Source organism: Neofelis nebulosa, chromosome 4, assembly GCF_028018385.1.
Source record: "Neofelis nebulosa isolate mNeoNeb1 chromosome 4, mNeoNeb1.pri, whole genome shotgun sequence".
Taxonomy (NCBI): domain Eukaryota; kingdom Metazoa; phylum Chordata; class Mammalia; order Carnivora; family Felidae; genus Neofelis; species Neofelis nebulosa.
The window spans coordinates 76,206,776-76,224,918 of record NC_080785.1 but is presented as its reverse complement, the minus strand read 5'-3'; positions in this window follow the sequence as shown (position 1 = coordinate 76,224,918).

The following is an 18,143-nucleotide window of genomic DNA, read 5'->3' as shown; positions in this document are numbered from 1 at the left end:
ATGAACATAAGGAAAGGGAAACAAAAATAATATAAAAACAGGGAGGGGTACAAAACAGAAGAGACTCATAAATATGGAGAACAAACAGAGAGTTACCGGAGGGGGTGTGGGAGAGGGGATGGGCTAAATGGGTAAGGGGCAATAAGGAATTTACTCCTGAAATCATTGTTGCACTATATGCTAACTTGGATGGAATTTTTTTAAAAAAGAAAAAGATAGTGATGCACTGCAAGTCTATTCCCCAAACTGCTGCAAGTACCTCACAGATTTGTCAAGGAAACCATACCTGACTTAGCACAAATTGAAAACATACGCCAAAGGAATCAAGAGAAAGTAAAGATAGCATGAAAGCTCTCAAAGGAGAATGGAAAAATCAAAGGGAAATAAGGAGCTAGAAGAGAAAGAATATCATCATTACCAAAGTCTCATTAAAAATCATTCTCCAGGGGCACCTGGCTGGCACAGTCAGTTAAGCTCCTGACTCTTGATTTCAGCTCAGGTCATGATCTCAGTTATGAGATCAAGCCCTCCATAGGCTCCTGTGCTGAGTGTGGAGCCTGACTGAGATTCTCTCCTTCCCTCTTCCTCTTTCCCTCCCTCAGTTGCACGTATGCTCGCTTGCTCTCTCTCTCTCTCTCAAAAAAAAAAATTAAATTAAAAAATAAAATTAAGAAAAAAATCATTCTCCAAAGACAATCAAGTGGGTTAGTAGGAAACGATGTCTTTATAATTGAAAACAATGTGGAATTTAAAGTCAGACAACCCTGGACTCTAATTTTAGCTCCTACATCAGTATGTCTTAGCAAAATTTAAGGTCTTAAACTTCTAAACTGAAAAATATAACAACTTAGTTTCATGACTGTGGTGAAGAGAAATACCACTATTTAGGTATTGTGCCTGGGATGTCTAAATTGTTCAATAAACTCTCCCTGTTATTATTGTTTTTGTCACACTGTAGTTTTTATAATTAGCTCCAATTTCTTTAAATGTAGCAGTGAAATTATGAATGTTCAGCAATACTTGCATTGCTAAGACTAATGTAAATAGATATACAGAAGAAAATAGCATACCAAGATGGGGGTCAGTGGAAGTAACCTTCCTCTGTGGTAAGGAGTTATTTTATCACTAACATTACTTAGAATTACCTGTGCATGGTAATTTTTAAAAAAGATAGGCAAAGAAACTGAATTTAGCCTGTTTTCTACAGAGAAGACATTGTGCTATAACCTGTACTCATTGAAACTTTCCAATCACCATCCCTTCCCCCATGGATCACCAGTGTTCTTCATACAAAGCAAGAGGTTGGGAACCCAGTGAATACAAGCCAAAGTCACCTAGCATCATTTTTTTGTCTCCTTTTTTTTTAGTTTACATTTTGCCATTTCTTTCCAGAAATAACTTCTTTTGACTCACGTACCTAACTATGGTCCTTAGTTTTGTTTTCTTTTAAATAAAACCTAAACTACCACTAACAAAATCCATTCACCTTCAGAATTCCTGATGGAAAAAAAAAACAGTTAACAAACCTAAGACATTCATTCTGGAGGATTTTTACCATTTCTGTTCCTGCGTCTTAGTCAATATTCCCGGTCTCTATTTGTCTAGTATTTATAGGCCTGTTGACAATTCTTGTGATATGATAAACTGTTTGCCTAAAATAAAGTGACAAAGTAGAGTAGGACCATGTTTATGTCATGTTACATTTCAAAAGCATTCTGTTTACTAATTCTACCCTAAGGGAAAAAGTATCAGCTATAGAACTGGGGGGTGGGAGGGGGAAGGGGAGACAAGCTCCACAATGTTGGAATTTCTTCTAGATTGTATTTCTGTTTTATTATGACTGTTGTGAGATGTTTCTTTTAATGTGTATATTAAGAATTCTTTCCGCTAGATTAAATCACTAACTTACCACTGCTTACCAACTCAAAGAAATAAAATGCCAAGAATGGTGCAAATGGCACACACCTCCATTTTTACCTCTATTTCCACCAAATATAAGGAGACTTTCTGCACCCCAACAGATGGGAGCTCCCTTGGCTTGGCAGCACAGATGAATTAATACTGCCTATACAATTATATTCACAGGAAAAAATGGTTGTGCAACTCAAAAAAAGGTCATTATATAGTTTACTATTCTCAATTCTTACTGTCAAAGATCAACATGGCATTTTGTGCCCTGTTGTCCTAAATTAGTAAAACACTATTCTCTTCTTAAAGATAAAAGGAGCCATCTGTCAAGGGAAGCATTTCTCTTTCATCAAAAAAATATTATGGAGTTCCAACTCAAGATGGCTACGTAGGAAGACTCTGAACTCATGTCCTCCATGGAACACACCAAATTACACCTAATAATAGGACAACTCCTCCTGAAAAGAACTGAGCACTGACTGAACAGTTACCAAATCATCAAAGATGAAAAGAACAGCAAGAGGACATCAAGAGAGATGGAGACACAGTAACAAAGGGAACTCCCACCCCAATGCAGCAAACCAGTGGCATTGAAGAAGGATAGAATTCTAATATGGAGTACAGATTCCTCTGTGCTTGGTCACAGAAGAAAACCCATAATTTAAAAAATCAACTAGCATATACAAGAGACAACACTAGAATTCTGTCAAGTGGTAGATGAGCTATGGGAAAGCTTTCCAGGTCAGAGGGACTGGAAAACTACATGGCTTATGTTCCCATCCCACATTAAAAGCCTAGGTCAGAGCAGAGTCCCTACACCATCATAGTTGGATCTGGTCCTCTCAGTAACTTCAGAGCATGTAACTTCAAAAGCCCAGCATCCACATGACCATACCAGGCCTAGCCACACTGGGCACAGAAAAAAGCCATGGTCTACAAGGGCCAAAGAGCTGCTGGAGAATTCTCTTCCCCTCAGGCATAAAAGCCCAGACCCAATGAGGGTCTGGACCCTGTAAAGGGTAGATTCAGATACCATAACTGGAGGGTCCCTACACCATAACAAGTAGGTCCAGTTGCCATAACCAGTGGGTCTGCTCATTACAGGGAACCCATGATATCAGCAAGCCCAGGGTCCTCAAGTCCACCCCAGATCCAGGGGCACTAGGACACAGAAAAAAAAGCTGTGATTTAAAAGTGCTCAAGAACTATGAGAATGTTCTCTCCTCCTCCATATTAAAAGGCCAGAATGGAGGAGAGTATGGACTCACAGTGAGATTGGAACCTGAGCAAGCTCAAGAATGCCTTACCACTCTGTGATGCTGGGGCAAAGAAAACAAACCCTGGCTTTGTGTTTTTTTTTTAATTTTTATTATTTTTTTTTCTAATTTCTAAAATGTGTCTTTCTTTTTTCTTTTTGGTTTTGTTCTTATTTTTTCTTTTCTTCTTTTTTATTTTTCCTTTTTTTCATCTTTTATTTTTTTTCTCTCTTAAAAAAATTTTTTTTAATTTATTTTGAGAGAGACAGAGAGAGAGAGTGGGGCAGAGAAAGATGGAGAGAGAAAATCTGAGCAGGCTCCACATTGTCAGTGCAGAGCCCTATTTGGGGCTTGATCTCACAAACTATGAGATCATGACCTCAGCTGAAATCAAGAGCCAGACACCTAACCGACCAAGCCACCCAGGCAACCCATTTTCTTTTCCTATTATTGTTGTTTGTTTTTTAGTTATTCTTTCTGTAAAAAGCCATGGTTTACTTTACTAAAAAGCCATGGTCACTAACATAAATAGCCACAGGTCCAGCCAGCCAGCAAAAGTCTCCAAGCACACATAATCTGCATAGGGGATATCATACATGAGGAGATGTATGATATCAAAATGGGGAGACAGAGAAATATGATCCAAAAGAAAAAAAAAAATAAAAGAAGATACCTCATATAAAGAACTAAGTGAAACAGAGATAAGCAATAAACCTGATAAAGAATTTAAGGAAATGATACTTATTCACTGGGATGGAGAAAAGAATGGAAGAACTGAGTGAGATTTTCAAGAAAGAGATACAAAATTTTAAAAATAACAAATTAAAGTTGAACAGTACAACAGCTAAAATAAAAAACACAATAGAAGGAATCAATAGATTAGAGGATGCAGAAGAATTTATCAGTAATCTGGAAGACACGCTAATGTAAAGCATACAAGCTGAACAAAAAGAATAAAGAATTTAAAGAAATGAGAATTGTTAAGAGGTATCTCAGACACTGACTGACAAATATTCACATTACCAGGGTCCCAGAAAAAGCAGAGAGAAAGAAAGGTGTAGAAAACTTATTTGAAGAAATAAAAACTGAAAACTTCCCTAACCTGGAGAGGTAAATAGACTTCCAAGTCAAGAAGCACAGAGAGCTCCAAACAAGATGAACACAAAGAGGTCCACACCATGGTACAGTAATTAAAATATCAAAGGTTAAAAATAAAGAGAGATCCTGAAAAGAAGGAAAAAGAAACAAAATGTTACCTACAAAACATAACCTATAAAAGTGTAAGCTGATTTTTCAGCAGAAATGTTGCAAGCCAGAGCAATGGCATGATATATTCAAAATGCTACCAGAAAAAAACCTACAACCAAAATTACTCTACCCAGCAGGGTTATCAGCCAGATTTGAAGGAGATCAAGAATTGTGGGGAATAAGTTTAGGAATTCCCTGAGTTTGCATCAATGGGTTAACAAGGTTTAGGATGAAAGCATCCAAGATTAGGTAAAATGGGAGGAAGCACCCCCAGTATAGAACAAAGGCATAGAGGAATAGGCAGCCACAGGATCAAAGCATCCAAGATTAGATAATCAGGCCAGAATGGCTCCAATATAGTACAATAGCAGAAAGCTGCTTTCACAGGAGGAAGGATTAGAATAGGTAAACAGGTAAACAGGGCTAAAGACTGCAGCAGGGTGAAGTTGCCTGGAGTGGAGCTAATGAGCAAAAGAAAGGTGCCTTGCTGACTCTGAGGAACATGCTGTAACTGTCTTATCCCCTAGGCAAGCTAAGATAAACAGACTGATATATCTCCTGCCTATGAGAGTTTTACCTCAGATCTAAAGACACATAGAGACTGAAAGTGAAGGGATGAAAAAAACCTTTACCATGCAAAGAAAAGTTAAAAAAAACAGGGTATCAATACTTATATTAGACAAAATAGACTTTAAAACAAAGACTATAGCAAGAGACAAAGAAGGGCATTACCTAATGATTAAGGGATCAAAAAGAGAAAGGATCCAAGTAAATAAAAGCAGAAACAAGAGTGAAGTAGCAACTCACCACACAGAAATACAAAGGTTTGTAAAAGAATACTTACTGTGAAGAATTATATCACAACAAATTGGACAACCTGGAAGAAATGGATGAATTGTTGGAAATATACAACTTTCCAAAACTCAACCAGGAAGAAATGGAAAAGCTGAGCAAGCCAATTACAAGTAACAAAATTGAATCAGCAATCAAAAAAAAAAAAAAATTACCAAAAAATAAAACTTCAGGACCAGAATGATTCACAAATGAATTCTACCAGACATTTAAAGAGTTAAGGGGCGCCTGGGTGGCTCAGTCGGTTAAGCGTCCGACTTCCACTCAGGTCATGATCTCGCGATCCGTGAGTTCGAGCCCCGCGTCGGGCTCTGGGCTGATGGCTCAGAGCCTGGAGCTTGTTTCCGATTCTGTGTCTCCCTCTCTCTCTGCCCCTCCCCCGTTCATGCTCTGTCTCTCTCTGTCTCAAAAATAAATAAACGTTAAAAAAATTTTAAAGAGTTAATACCTTTTCTCCACAAAGTATTCCAAAACAATGGAAAATGAAGGAAAGCAACTACATTCCATAAAGCCAGTATTACCCTGATTCCAAAATCACACAAAGACACCACAAAAAAAAGACAAGTATAGGCCAATATCCCTGATGAACAAAATGCTTAAATCCTCAACACAATATTAGCAAACCATGTACATTAAAAGCACCATTCACCAATATCAGGTGGGATTTATTCCCGAGATGCAAAGTTTGTTCAATATTTGCAAGTCAATCAACGACATACACATCAATTTTGATCCTATGATCATTTCAATAAGTGTATAAGGAGTGTTTGAGAAAATGCAACATCCATTCATGATAAAAACTCAACAAAATGGGCTTAGAAGGAACATACCTCAACATAATAAAAACCACATATAAAAAACCAATAGCTAACATCATGCTCAATGGTGAAAAATTGAGCACTTTCTTCCTAAAGTCAGGTTCATGACAAGCATGTCCACTCTCACCACTTTTATTTAATCTGACACCAGAAGTCCTACCAACAGCAATCTGACAATAAGAGACCTCCATAAAAGTAAAAAAGTTTAACTGTCAATATGAGCATATATCCTAATACCATATATGTGGAAAATTCTAAAGGTTCCACCCAAAAACTATCAGGAGTAATAAATGAATTCAGTGAAGTGGCAAGATTATAAAATTAATACCCAGAAATTAGTAGTGCTTCTATACACTAACAATGAAGTCACATAGAGTTAAAAAAAATAAATAAATAAATAAATAAGATTTATAATTGCACAAAAAGAATAAAATACCTAGGAATAAACTTAAGCAAAGAGGTGAAAGAGCCATCCTCTAAAAACCATAAAACAGCGATGAAAAAAATTGAAGAGGACAAAAACCAATGGAAAAAATATTCCATGCACATGGATTGGAACAATTAATGTTGTCAAAATCCATATTTCCCAAAGCAATCTATAGATTCCATGAAATCCCTATCAAAATACCAGCAAAGTATTTATTGTTCTAATAAAGCTAGAACAAATAATACCAGAATTTGTATGGAACCAAGGAAGACCCTGAAGAGCTAAAGCCATCCTGAGAAAAAAGAACAAAACTGGAGGTATATTAATCCCAGATTTCAAAGCCATAATAATCAAAACAGTTCAGTATTGGCACAAAAACAGACACATACATCAATGGAACAGAATAAAGATCCTGGAAATAAACCCACATTTAGGTCATCAATTCATCTGTGACAAAGGAGGCAAGAATATACAACAGGGAAAAGACAGTTTTTTAATAAATGGTGCTGGGAAAAGTGAACAGCTACATGTAAAAGAATAAAACTGGACTACTTTCTAACACAGTACACAAAAATAAACTCAAAATGGATTAAAGACCTAAGTGAGAGACCTGAAACCATAAATATATTTTAGAAGAGCACACAGGCAGTAATTTCTCTGACATCAGCCATAGCAACATTTTTTGAGATAGATCTCCTAAGGCAAGGAAAACAAAAGCAAAATTAAACTACTGGGGCTAAATCAAAATAAAAAGTTTTGCACAGTGAAGGTAGCCATGGACAAACCAAAAGACAACCCATTGAATGAGAGAAGATACTGTAAATGATTTCTCTCTTAAGGGGCTAATATCCAAAACATATAAAAAATTTATACAACTCAACACCAAAAAAACAAACAATTGATTTAAAAAATGGGCAGAAGACCTGAATACACTTTTTTCCAAAGAAGACATCCAGATGGCCAACAGACACATGAGAAGATGCTCAAAATGACTCATTATCAGGGAAACACACATCAAAACTACAATGAGATCACCTCATACCTGTTAGAATTGCTAAAATCAAGAAGACAAGAAACAACAAGTGTTGGTGAGGATATGGAGAAAAAGGAACCCTCGTGCAAGGAATGCAAACTGGTATAGTCACTGGAAAAACATCATGGAGGTTTCTCAAAAAATTAAAAATAGAACTACCAAATAGCCCAATAATTCCACCATTGGGTATTTACCCAGGGTAAACTAACTCAAAAAGATTTATGTACCCCTATGTTTATTGTGGCATTATTTACAATAGCCAAAACAAGGAAGCTACCTAAATGTTCATCAATAGCAAATGGATAAGAAAAATGTGATGTACATACATAATGGCTATTACACAGCCCTAAAAGGAAATGAGATCATGCCATTTGATACAACATGGATGGACCTAGAGGGTATTATGCTTAGTGTAACAAGTCAGAGTGAGAAAGAGAAATACTGTATGATTCCACTCATAAATGGCATCTAAAAAAATTAATAGTAAACAAAAAGCAGAATCAGAACTGTAAACACAGAAAATAATCTTATGGTTGACAGAAGGGAGTGGGGAGGTTAGGCCAAATGGGTGAAGGGGAGAGGGAGATACAGGCCTCTAGTTATAGAATGAGCAATTCACAGTAATAAAAAGCAGAGAATTAGGAATGTAGTCAATGATATTTTAATAGTGATGTAATGGGACAGACGATAGGTGTGCTTGTGCTAAACACAGCATCATGTAAAAACTTGTCAAATTACTAAAGTTGTACACCTGAAACTAATGTAACATTGTATGTCAACAATAGTCAATAAAAATAAATTTTAAAAGATATTACAAAATCTAAAACACTGTTTTTACTTTCCCTTCTTGGCTATCCTCAGAGAAAATCCCTGACAACTAGTTTTAAACCACCCAATTAAGGGTGACCCCACAATAATTCCACAATAGGTATTATCTCTTTCCACACTGCATTTCCTACCATAACCATGCTGTAAGACAGACCCCACACCATAGGTACAACACATAACATACAGGCTAAAATTTAGGACCCAAGGTTTTAAAAGTCTGTAACATTTCTGCCTCAACAGTCTCTCTTTTTTCCAATCACTTTCCTATAAATAACTATGCCCATGTGTACTTTTCAGAAAAGCATGTAAGAGCACCCACTTATTTCTCCTCAGAAGAGCACAACAGTACAAGTGATTATTTACTTCAGGAGGACATAGTTTTAATAAAATTAGTTGGGAAAATTTCTTCATAAATAAATATTAAAAACCCTGCTGAGGACGTTTCAAATGCTCCTTCTGCATTCAATTTCAGAGTTTGCCAATCATCTGACCAAATGGTAAAGGTCTCTACAAGAAAAAAAAGCAACGTAATAACACACATTCTCAATGGAAGCTCTACCAGTGAAAAGGTTTCTCTGTAATTGTTAAAAGCTAAAGCTTGAAGAGATAGGAACCAAAACATTTTAGAAGCACCGGTGAAGAACAATCTGGGAGTGAATATAATTATTAATTTAGCAGATTCCTAGAGATCGACATTGCAGCCACTGGCACAGAAACCACAGGAATAAGGGGAAATGGAACAGTCAAGAGGCAATATGTACTGCACAGCAGTGGTCCTTCCAGGGCAGCAATTTGGACTCAAACCAGACCAACAGTGATGGAAAATCATTATCCCTGGATGGCTGATTCTTAAGCTGTGTCTGGTTATGGGTGTGAGAGAGGTACTCGCAGCCCGAACTTGTTAACTAATGTTTTTATGCCAAGCATTAGATGCGAATTGGTTAACCCAGAACTGCCAGGACGAGCAGAGCCACCTCGCAGTTCAAGTACCTTCTCACTGATTGTTAGAAAACAAACCAGAGCACAATCATCTGTTTAATTTGAGACCAAAAGTTAGTGTTTAAAGAAGACTAAGCATGATACTCACTAGAATTAAAAATTTGTTTAGATAGTGGAAATTCTGAGTATATAAGGATTTTTTTTTTTTTAAGCAAGAGGAAAAGCTCTAATTCAAACTTTGAATTCTCTCTTGGTTAATTCTCTATGGAAGGAGTTCAAGAAAAAAGATTAATTAATCATTCACATCCTCTATGCAATCTGAGATTATTGATCATCAGTCTTTTCCAGCTGTATTTGAGCTAACCAATTCAGAAACTTTGTGTTTATGACACATTCTCAGTCAGATTATTCATAATATGTACTTTAAATTTTTTTTAACGTTTATTTAATTTTTAGACAGAGAGAGACAAAGCATGAATGGGGGAGGGCAGAGAGAGAGGGAGACACAGAATCTGAAACAGGTTCCATGCTCTGAGCAGTCAGCACAGAGCCTGACGCGGGGCTTGAACTCACAGACCGCGAGATCGTGACCTGAGCCGAAGTTGGACGCTTAACCGACTGAGCCACCCAGGCGCCCCATAATATGTACTTTAAAAAAAGAAACCTCCCTTGGGGCGCCTGGGTGGCGCAGTCGGTTGAGCGTCCGACTTCAGCCAGGTCACGATCTCGCGGTCCGTGAGTTTGAGCCCCGCGTCAGGCTCTGGGCTGATGGCTCGGAGCCTGGAGCCTGTTTCCGATTCTGTGTCTCCCTCTCTCTCTGCCCCTCCCCCATTCATGCTCTGTCTCTCTCTGTCCCAAAAATAAATAAAAAACGTTGAAAAAAATTTAAAAAAAAAAAAAAAAAAGAAACCTCCCAAGGTGCCTGGGTGGCTCACTCAGTTAAGCGTTGGACTGTAGCTCAGGTCATGATCTCCCAGTTCATGGGTTCAAGCCCTGTGTCGGGCTCTGTGCTCAGAGCTGGAGCCAGCTCAGATTCTGTCTCCCTCTCTCTCTACTCCTCCCCTGCTCACATTAGGTCTTTCTCTCTTTCAAAAATAAACATTAAAAATAAAACAAAATAATAAAATAAATAAAAAAAGAAATCTCCCATCAACCAGGACATTTCATTCCAAAAGTTAGTATTCTTTTCATATTCTGTAAAGACAGTAATCTAACAAAAAATTTTCACTTAAAGGAATTAGTAATAGGGGTGCCTGGGTGGCTCAGTTGGCTAAGTGTCTAACTCTTGATCTCGGCTCAGGTCATATCTCACCATTAGTGAGATCAAGCCTTGCATCGGGCCCTGCACTGATGGCACAGGGCTTGCTTGGGATTTTTCTCTCTCTCCCCCTGTCTTACCCTCCCCGGTTTGCACACACTCTCTCAAAATAAATAAGTAAACAAACAGGAATTAATAGAGAATGACATCACTGTGCATTATCTTTAAAACAGCTGTTTTAGAATATGAGACTTCCCTTAGAGAAATATTATGAGGGGTACCTGGGTGGATCAGTCAGTTAAGCATCCGACTTCGGCTCAGGTCCTGATCTCACAGTTTGTGAGTTAGAGCCTGGCATGGGGCTCTGTGCCTATAGCCCAGAGCCTGGAGCCTGCTTCGGATTCTGTGTCTCCCCCTCCCTCACTCGTGTTGTCTCTCTTCCTCCCTCCCTCCTTCCCCCCCCTTCAAAAATAAACAAACATTAAAATTTTTTTAAAAAGAATTATGAAAATACATACTGAACTTATTTCCTATTCAGTCATCAATCCTATCAAGCACTTTACAACCAGAAGCTTTCAATGCCAGATTCAAACTACTTTATTTCTGAATCCCTCCACCATACTGAGTGACCCCTGAAATAAATCATTTAGAAGAAAATACCAACTTTTAAAAATAATATTTCAAGACGTTTAAAAATATATAGTATCACCAAAGAAAACTTTGTTTTAACAAATAAACATTCAGGAATATATGTATTCTAACTATAAAGTTTATAGATTTAATCTATTAGCTTTTCCAAGATAATGTATTTCAATTATTTTCCTACTTGAAACCAAAGAACAACACTTTCGTTTTGCCACAGTATTTGGAGATACTACCCAAGTGGTAGAGTTGATATCATAGAGGTTACAACTATTGGTTTTAAAGGCATACATGGGTCAGAGTTACAAGTCTACTACATAAGGCTCTGTGATCTTGAGTCTCAATGTTATCATTGATAATGGCATCAAAATAGATCTTGTATGTTTGCTGCAAAGATTAAATAATGCTTTGTGTCTGCACATAATAGTGGGGAAAAAAACCTAGCTATTGTAATTGTAATTAATATTAAACAGGGCAATGATATCAGGAAGAGGGCAGAATAAGAAGTCCTAACATGCTTCCTCCATGGAAACACCAATTTAATGATCATCCACAGATAAAATTGCCTTTATGAGAGCTCTAGAATCTATTTAAGAGTTTATACTACCTCAGTAGTACATGGAAACAACAACAAAAAGCACTGTGGGGCACCTGGCTGGCTCAGTGAGCAGAGCACACAACTTTTGATCTCATGGTTGTGAGTTCAAGCCCCACATTGGGCATGGGGCCTACTTAAAAAAAAAAATGCATTGCAGAGGTCAAGAACAACAGCTTCACTTTATCCTCATCAATCCTCCCCCCAACCTGACCCCGCACAGTTCTAAAACAGATCCCTGGAGTATGAAGGGTCCTCTCAGAACAGGAATTCTCCCCTGGGTAAAGAGAGAGCAACTCACCGGCAGGTATCCTGTAGAGATTATAGTCAATACTGAAATATACTTTAAAGTAGCAAAGAGAGCCAATCTTAAATGTGCTCACCACAAAGAGAGACATGAGAATTCTACGACCTGTTGGAAGTGTTAGCTAAAGGCCTCCTGGTAATCATTTTGCTACATATATCAAATCAAAACACTCTACACCTTGAACATGTCAATAATATTTCAATACAGCCAAGGTGGGGGGCGGGGGTGGGGGGAACTTCAAAGAAATGGATTAAAGATTTAAAGTTTGTCATAGACTCTAAGTCTAAAGTTCTCTTTTGTCTAGCAAAAGAGCCAACGCAGGATTAAAACAAGAGATGGCTAATGTCCATGTCCAGGAAAAGACAAGAGCCCTGAATAAGGGTCCTTGCCTCATATTTATTCAGGTCAGAAGGCTTACAAACATGATAGGCGTGCACAAAGAGACAAAGAAATTGTGAACATTAACTTGGGGACGTGAGGGGGGCAAAGTGGGTTTTGAAGATATACAGTGTTTGGGGTTTGGGTCAATATAGAACAAAATCTGGGTGCCAGGTAGATGGTTGTTAAAAGCAAACAGGAGGCGCCATGCCTGTTTATCTTTGCTAGCCTAGGGGATGAGACAGATAAGGGAAATAACCTCAGGGTTAATAAGGCACCTTTTCTTTTGTTAACCATCTCTGCTCTGGGCTGCTTTGCCTGCAACATAGGGGTCCATAGTCCAAATCACCAATTTACCTAACCTGGCCCTATTTTCCTATGAAAGCAGCTTTCTGCTATAGTACTAAATTTGGGGTGCTTTCACCCTGAATATCTAATCTTGCCATTCCTACGTATTGGGCACCTTTGTGCTGTTTCTATTTCAGGCCTTTGCCACTCTAGATTTCGAGGGACTTAGCACCCCTCCCTATTGTGGGGTGCCTTTGCACCTCCCTATTCCTGGCACCTTTGTGCCTCCCTATTCTCAGGGTGTCTTTGCACCCCTCTATTCTTGGAGTGCCAATCTGGTTTACCCCAACTCGAATGTGAGCATTTTATGACTTTGTATTTATTTAGGCCTTGTTAACCCATTGGTGTAAGCCTGGGGGATTCCTAAGCTTATTCCCCACAAAGGTTAAGACCTGAAATTGTAAATAAGGAAAAAGCTTCTTGACATTGGTGTTGGGAATGATCTTTTGCATAGGAAACCAAAAGCAGAAACAGAAGCAAAAACAAGCAAGTAGGATTGCATCAAACTAAAAATCTTCTGCAAACAACACCATCAAAAGGCAACATATGGAATGGAAGAAAATAATTGCAAATGATACATTTGTTAAGTTTTTAATACCCAAAATATCTAAGAAACTACAGGCAGGGACAGGGAAATGGGGAAATGTTGGTCCAAGGGTATACGGTTTCAGATATGCAAGATAGGTAAGTTCAGGAGACCTAGTGTACCAGCATGATGACTATCACAGTACACTGTATTGTATACCTGATTTTCCAAGAGCGTAAACCTTAAGCATTCCCACCACAAACATATATAAACAAAAAGGAGAAAGAAAATTTAACTATGTGAGGTGATGGATATATTAATTGGTATGATTGTGTTGATCATCTAAAATACGCATATTTTATAATATATATTAGTATTTTGATATAGTGTATATCAAAGTATCAAGTTGTAGTCATCAAATATAATTTTGTTAATTACACTTCAACAAAGTTGAAAAAATCATATGGAAACACAAAAATGAACTTGAAATAGCTAAAGAAATTTTGAACAAGAAAAAACTAGAAGCATCTCATTTCCTGATTTCAAAATAAGTTACAAAACTATAGTATTCCAAATAGTGTGCTAACAGCATAAAAAAAAGACATATAGACTAATAGAACAAAATACCCCAGAAACCAACCTACACATATACAGTTAACTGATCTTCCACGTGAGTCCCAAGTATACACAATGGGGAAAGGATAATCTTTTTAATAATGGTGCAGGTAAAACTAGATATCTACTTGCAAAAGAGTAAAATGATCCTTTTCTCACATTATACACACATTATACAAAATGAATTAAAAACTTAAATTTAAGGTCAGAAAGCATAAAACTCCTCAAAGAAAACATAAGGAAAGTCTTCTAAACATTGACACTGGCAATGATTTTTTTGATAGGATATCAAAAACAAAGGCAACAAAAGAAAAATAGACATGTGGGACTACATCAAACTAAAAAGCTTTTGCAAAGCCAACAACCAAATGAAAAATCCAATTATAGAGTGGGAGAAAATATTGACAAATCATAGATCTTATAAGATCTATATAAGAACTATATAGGGACCTCCAACAACTCAATAGCAAAAAAATAAAAATAAAAAGATAACCGTTTTTAAAGACTGGCATAGGAACTGAATAGCCAGAGCTCCAAGGATAACATTATAAGTAGCCACCAGGTATATGAAAGGTGCTTAATATCAATAATCATCAAAGAAATATAAATCAAAACCACAACTGTTAACTCAGGCCAATTAAGATGGTCATTATCAAAAAAAAGATAACTAGTGCTGGTAAGGATACAGAGAAAAGAGAATACTTTTACAGTGAAGACGAGAATGTAAATTGGTACAGTCAGTATGGAAAACCGTACAGAAGTTCCTCAAAAAATTCGAACTACCATATAATCCAGCAAGTCACTTCAAGGTATATATCCAAAGGAAAAGAAATCAGGATCTCAAAGATGTATCTGCACTCCCAAGTTCATTGCAGCATTATTCATGAGAGCCAAGACCTAGAAGCAAGCTAACTATCAATAGATGAATACAGTTGTTTGATGTGGTATATACCAACAATACAGTATTATTCAGCTCTAAGAAGGAAATCTTCCCATTTGTGACAACATAAATAAACGTGGGGGACATTATGCTAAGTGAAATAAACCAGACACAGAACTACTATGAGACACCATTTATATGATCAGTCTAACATAGTCAAATTCATAGAAGTAAAGGGTAGAATGGCAGTGACCATGGGCTTAGGGAAAAGGAAAAAAGGGAAGTATTAGTCAAACAGTACAAAGTTTCAGCTATACAAGAAATATAACTATAGTGCCTATAGTTTATAATACCATGTTGTATACTTTAAAATTTTTCTGAGTAGATATGTTAGGTGTTATTAAAAATAATAAGCCAGCAAATAGGGCAGGGGGCAACTTCTGAAGATGATGCTTATGTTTGTGGCATAGATTGTTCCAATGATTTCACAGATGTATACTTATCTCTAAACTCATCAAGTTGTGTATATCCAGTATGTACGGCTTTTTGTATGCTAATGGTAAATCAACAAAATGGTTTAAAAAAGAATCAAACTATTAAACAACTGTATTTTACATATTTAAAGAAATAAAAGAGAAATTTGATAATTTGACCAGCATCAAGAAGCTATAAATAATGAACATGAAGATTTAAAAAAGAACCAAATAAAACTTCAATAAATAAATGCTAAACTAAAATTAAGAATATATAAATTAAACTTAGCTGAAGATATAAACTGTGAACTGGAATAGACATTAGAGCAAAATAACACATCATAGCAAAACAGTGAAGCAGTGCTTAAAAAAAAAAGGTAAGGAGAAAAAAGACAGTTCATCACCTAACAAAAGGAAGGCTAATTGTATCGCTGGCTGACTTCTCAATAGGGGGGGAAAAAAAGGTCTTGATAGGTATCTTTGTGTGCTGAGATGAAAGAACCATCAACCTAAAATTTTATTCTCAGCAAAAATATCATCCAAGAATGAGGGTAGATAAAAGGATATTTTCAGACCAAGAGAGTTACCACAAAGGACTCAAGGAAAATGTTAAAGCTATATATCAGAAAGAAAGACAATGACCCTAGGTAGAGAGCAGAGATAAAATAAAGAATGATGGAAAAAAATATTGGTAAATATGTGAGTAAATCTGAAGAAATACTGACTATAAAATAAGATTGTCCAGGGTGCAGGTGAGTGGGAATGGGCTCAAAATAAATTATAGCCATAGACAGGAAGGGGGTTATGAGTTAAAGCATTCTTATATTCATGAATTTAGACTTGCCAGATTTAGCAAATAAAAATCCATATTTTATTCATTGTTTATATGAAATTCAAATTTAACTGGGTGCCCTACATTTTATACAGCAACTCTAAATGAATTGTTCTGGAGGAAAGAACAGATTAATGTTAAGAATGCAGTTAGTATAATATTAAAAAATCAATTACCTTACTACATTTACAGGCTAAGAAAATTGATAATATAATTTCAGTTAATAACACTAATATTATTCCCTAAAATTCAATTACTAATGATAAACTTCAAAATGAAAATGGAATAGAAATTGATATTTCTAGGATAATCTAAGGATTAGGAAATCCTTAGGAAATGTCATATTTAGTGGTGACATCATCAAATCATTTTCTTTATTATCAGGAAAGACCTGAGAATGGTTGCTACACTGCTTCTGTTCAACACTGTATTGGAAGTTCTGACCATTAGAGTAAGAGAAAAAAGAAAATTAAAATGATCACAATTAGAAAGAAAACAAGTCATTATTCTTAGATAATATAATTATCTACTTACAACACAACTGAGGTAATTGTTAGTATAAGAATATCACAGTTTTGCTGGAAATCAAAACAAGTATTTTTATTTTCCTTTTTTATTTAAATGTAAGTTAACATACAATACAATGTCAGTTTCAGGAATAGAATTCAGTGATTCATCACTTCAATACAACAGCCACTGCTCATCACAAGCACCCTCCTTAATAGTCATCACCGACCCATCTCAGTCCACAAATTCTCAGGGTCTCTTTAAGGGTATCTTGTGGTTTATTTCCCATTCTTCTTGCCTCCCCCCTTCCCATATGTTCATCATTCATTTTGTTTCTTAAATTCCATGTATGAGTGAAATCACATGGTATTTGTCTTAGACTTATTTTGCTTAGCATAATACATTCTATCTCCATCACGTTGTTGCACATGCAGATTTCATTCTTTTTGATGGCTGAGTAATATTTCATTATATATATGTCTCTGTGTGTGTATGTATGTATGTATGTATCTATGTGTGTGTGTGTGTGTGTGTGTGTATAAAAATCACATTATCTTTATCCATTCATCAGTCAATGGACATTTGGTGTCTCTCCATAGTTTGGCTATTTTTAAAACTTTTTTTTTTTGTAATATTTATTTTTCAGAGAGAAACATAGTGTTAGCAGGTGGAGGGGCAGAGAGAGAGATGGGGATATACAGTATCCAAAGCAAGCTCCAGGCTCCGAGCTGTCAGCACAGAGCCCCATACAGGGATCGAACTCCCAAACCCAGATCATGACTTGAGCTGACGTCAGAAGCTTAACCAACTGAGCCATCCAGGTGCCCCCATATTTTTTTTCCATAACTTGGCTATTGTTGATAATGCTGCTATAAACAGCAAAAATTTATCAAGTACATAGAAAAACAGGATAAGCCTTACAAACTAAATTACTAATTTTCATAAAGAAAATAAAGAAAACATATGAAGGGAAGGACAGGCCATGAATCCATAAACATACATACTATTCATGTACACACAATCACATAAATACACGTGATTCTTAGTAACAGAACATGAGCTTCTGTTTACTAAGATGAATTCTTCCTCCTTTTTTTCTGAGTTTTTATTTAAATTCCAGTTGGTTTACATACAGTAATATTAGTCTCAGGTATAGAATTTAGTGATTCAGAACTTACAACATCCAGTGCTCATTACAAGTACCCTCCTTAATTCCCATCATCTATTTAACCCATTCCCCTCACCCACTCATCTCTCCTTTGGTAACCATCAGTTTGTTCTCTAGAATTAAAAGTTTGTTTCATGGTTTGCCTCTCTTTTGTCCCCCTCCCCCATCATAATACAAACAGCAATTTTCACAGAGCTAGAATAAACAATCCTAACATTTATATGGAACCACAAAAGACCCTGAAGAGCCAAAGCAATCTTGAAGAAGAGGGGTAAAACTTGAGGCATCATATTACAAAGCTGTAG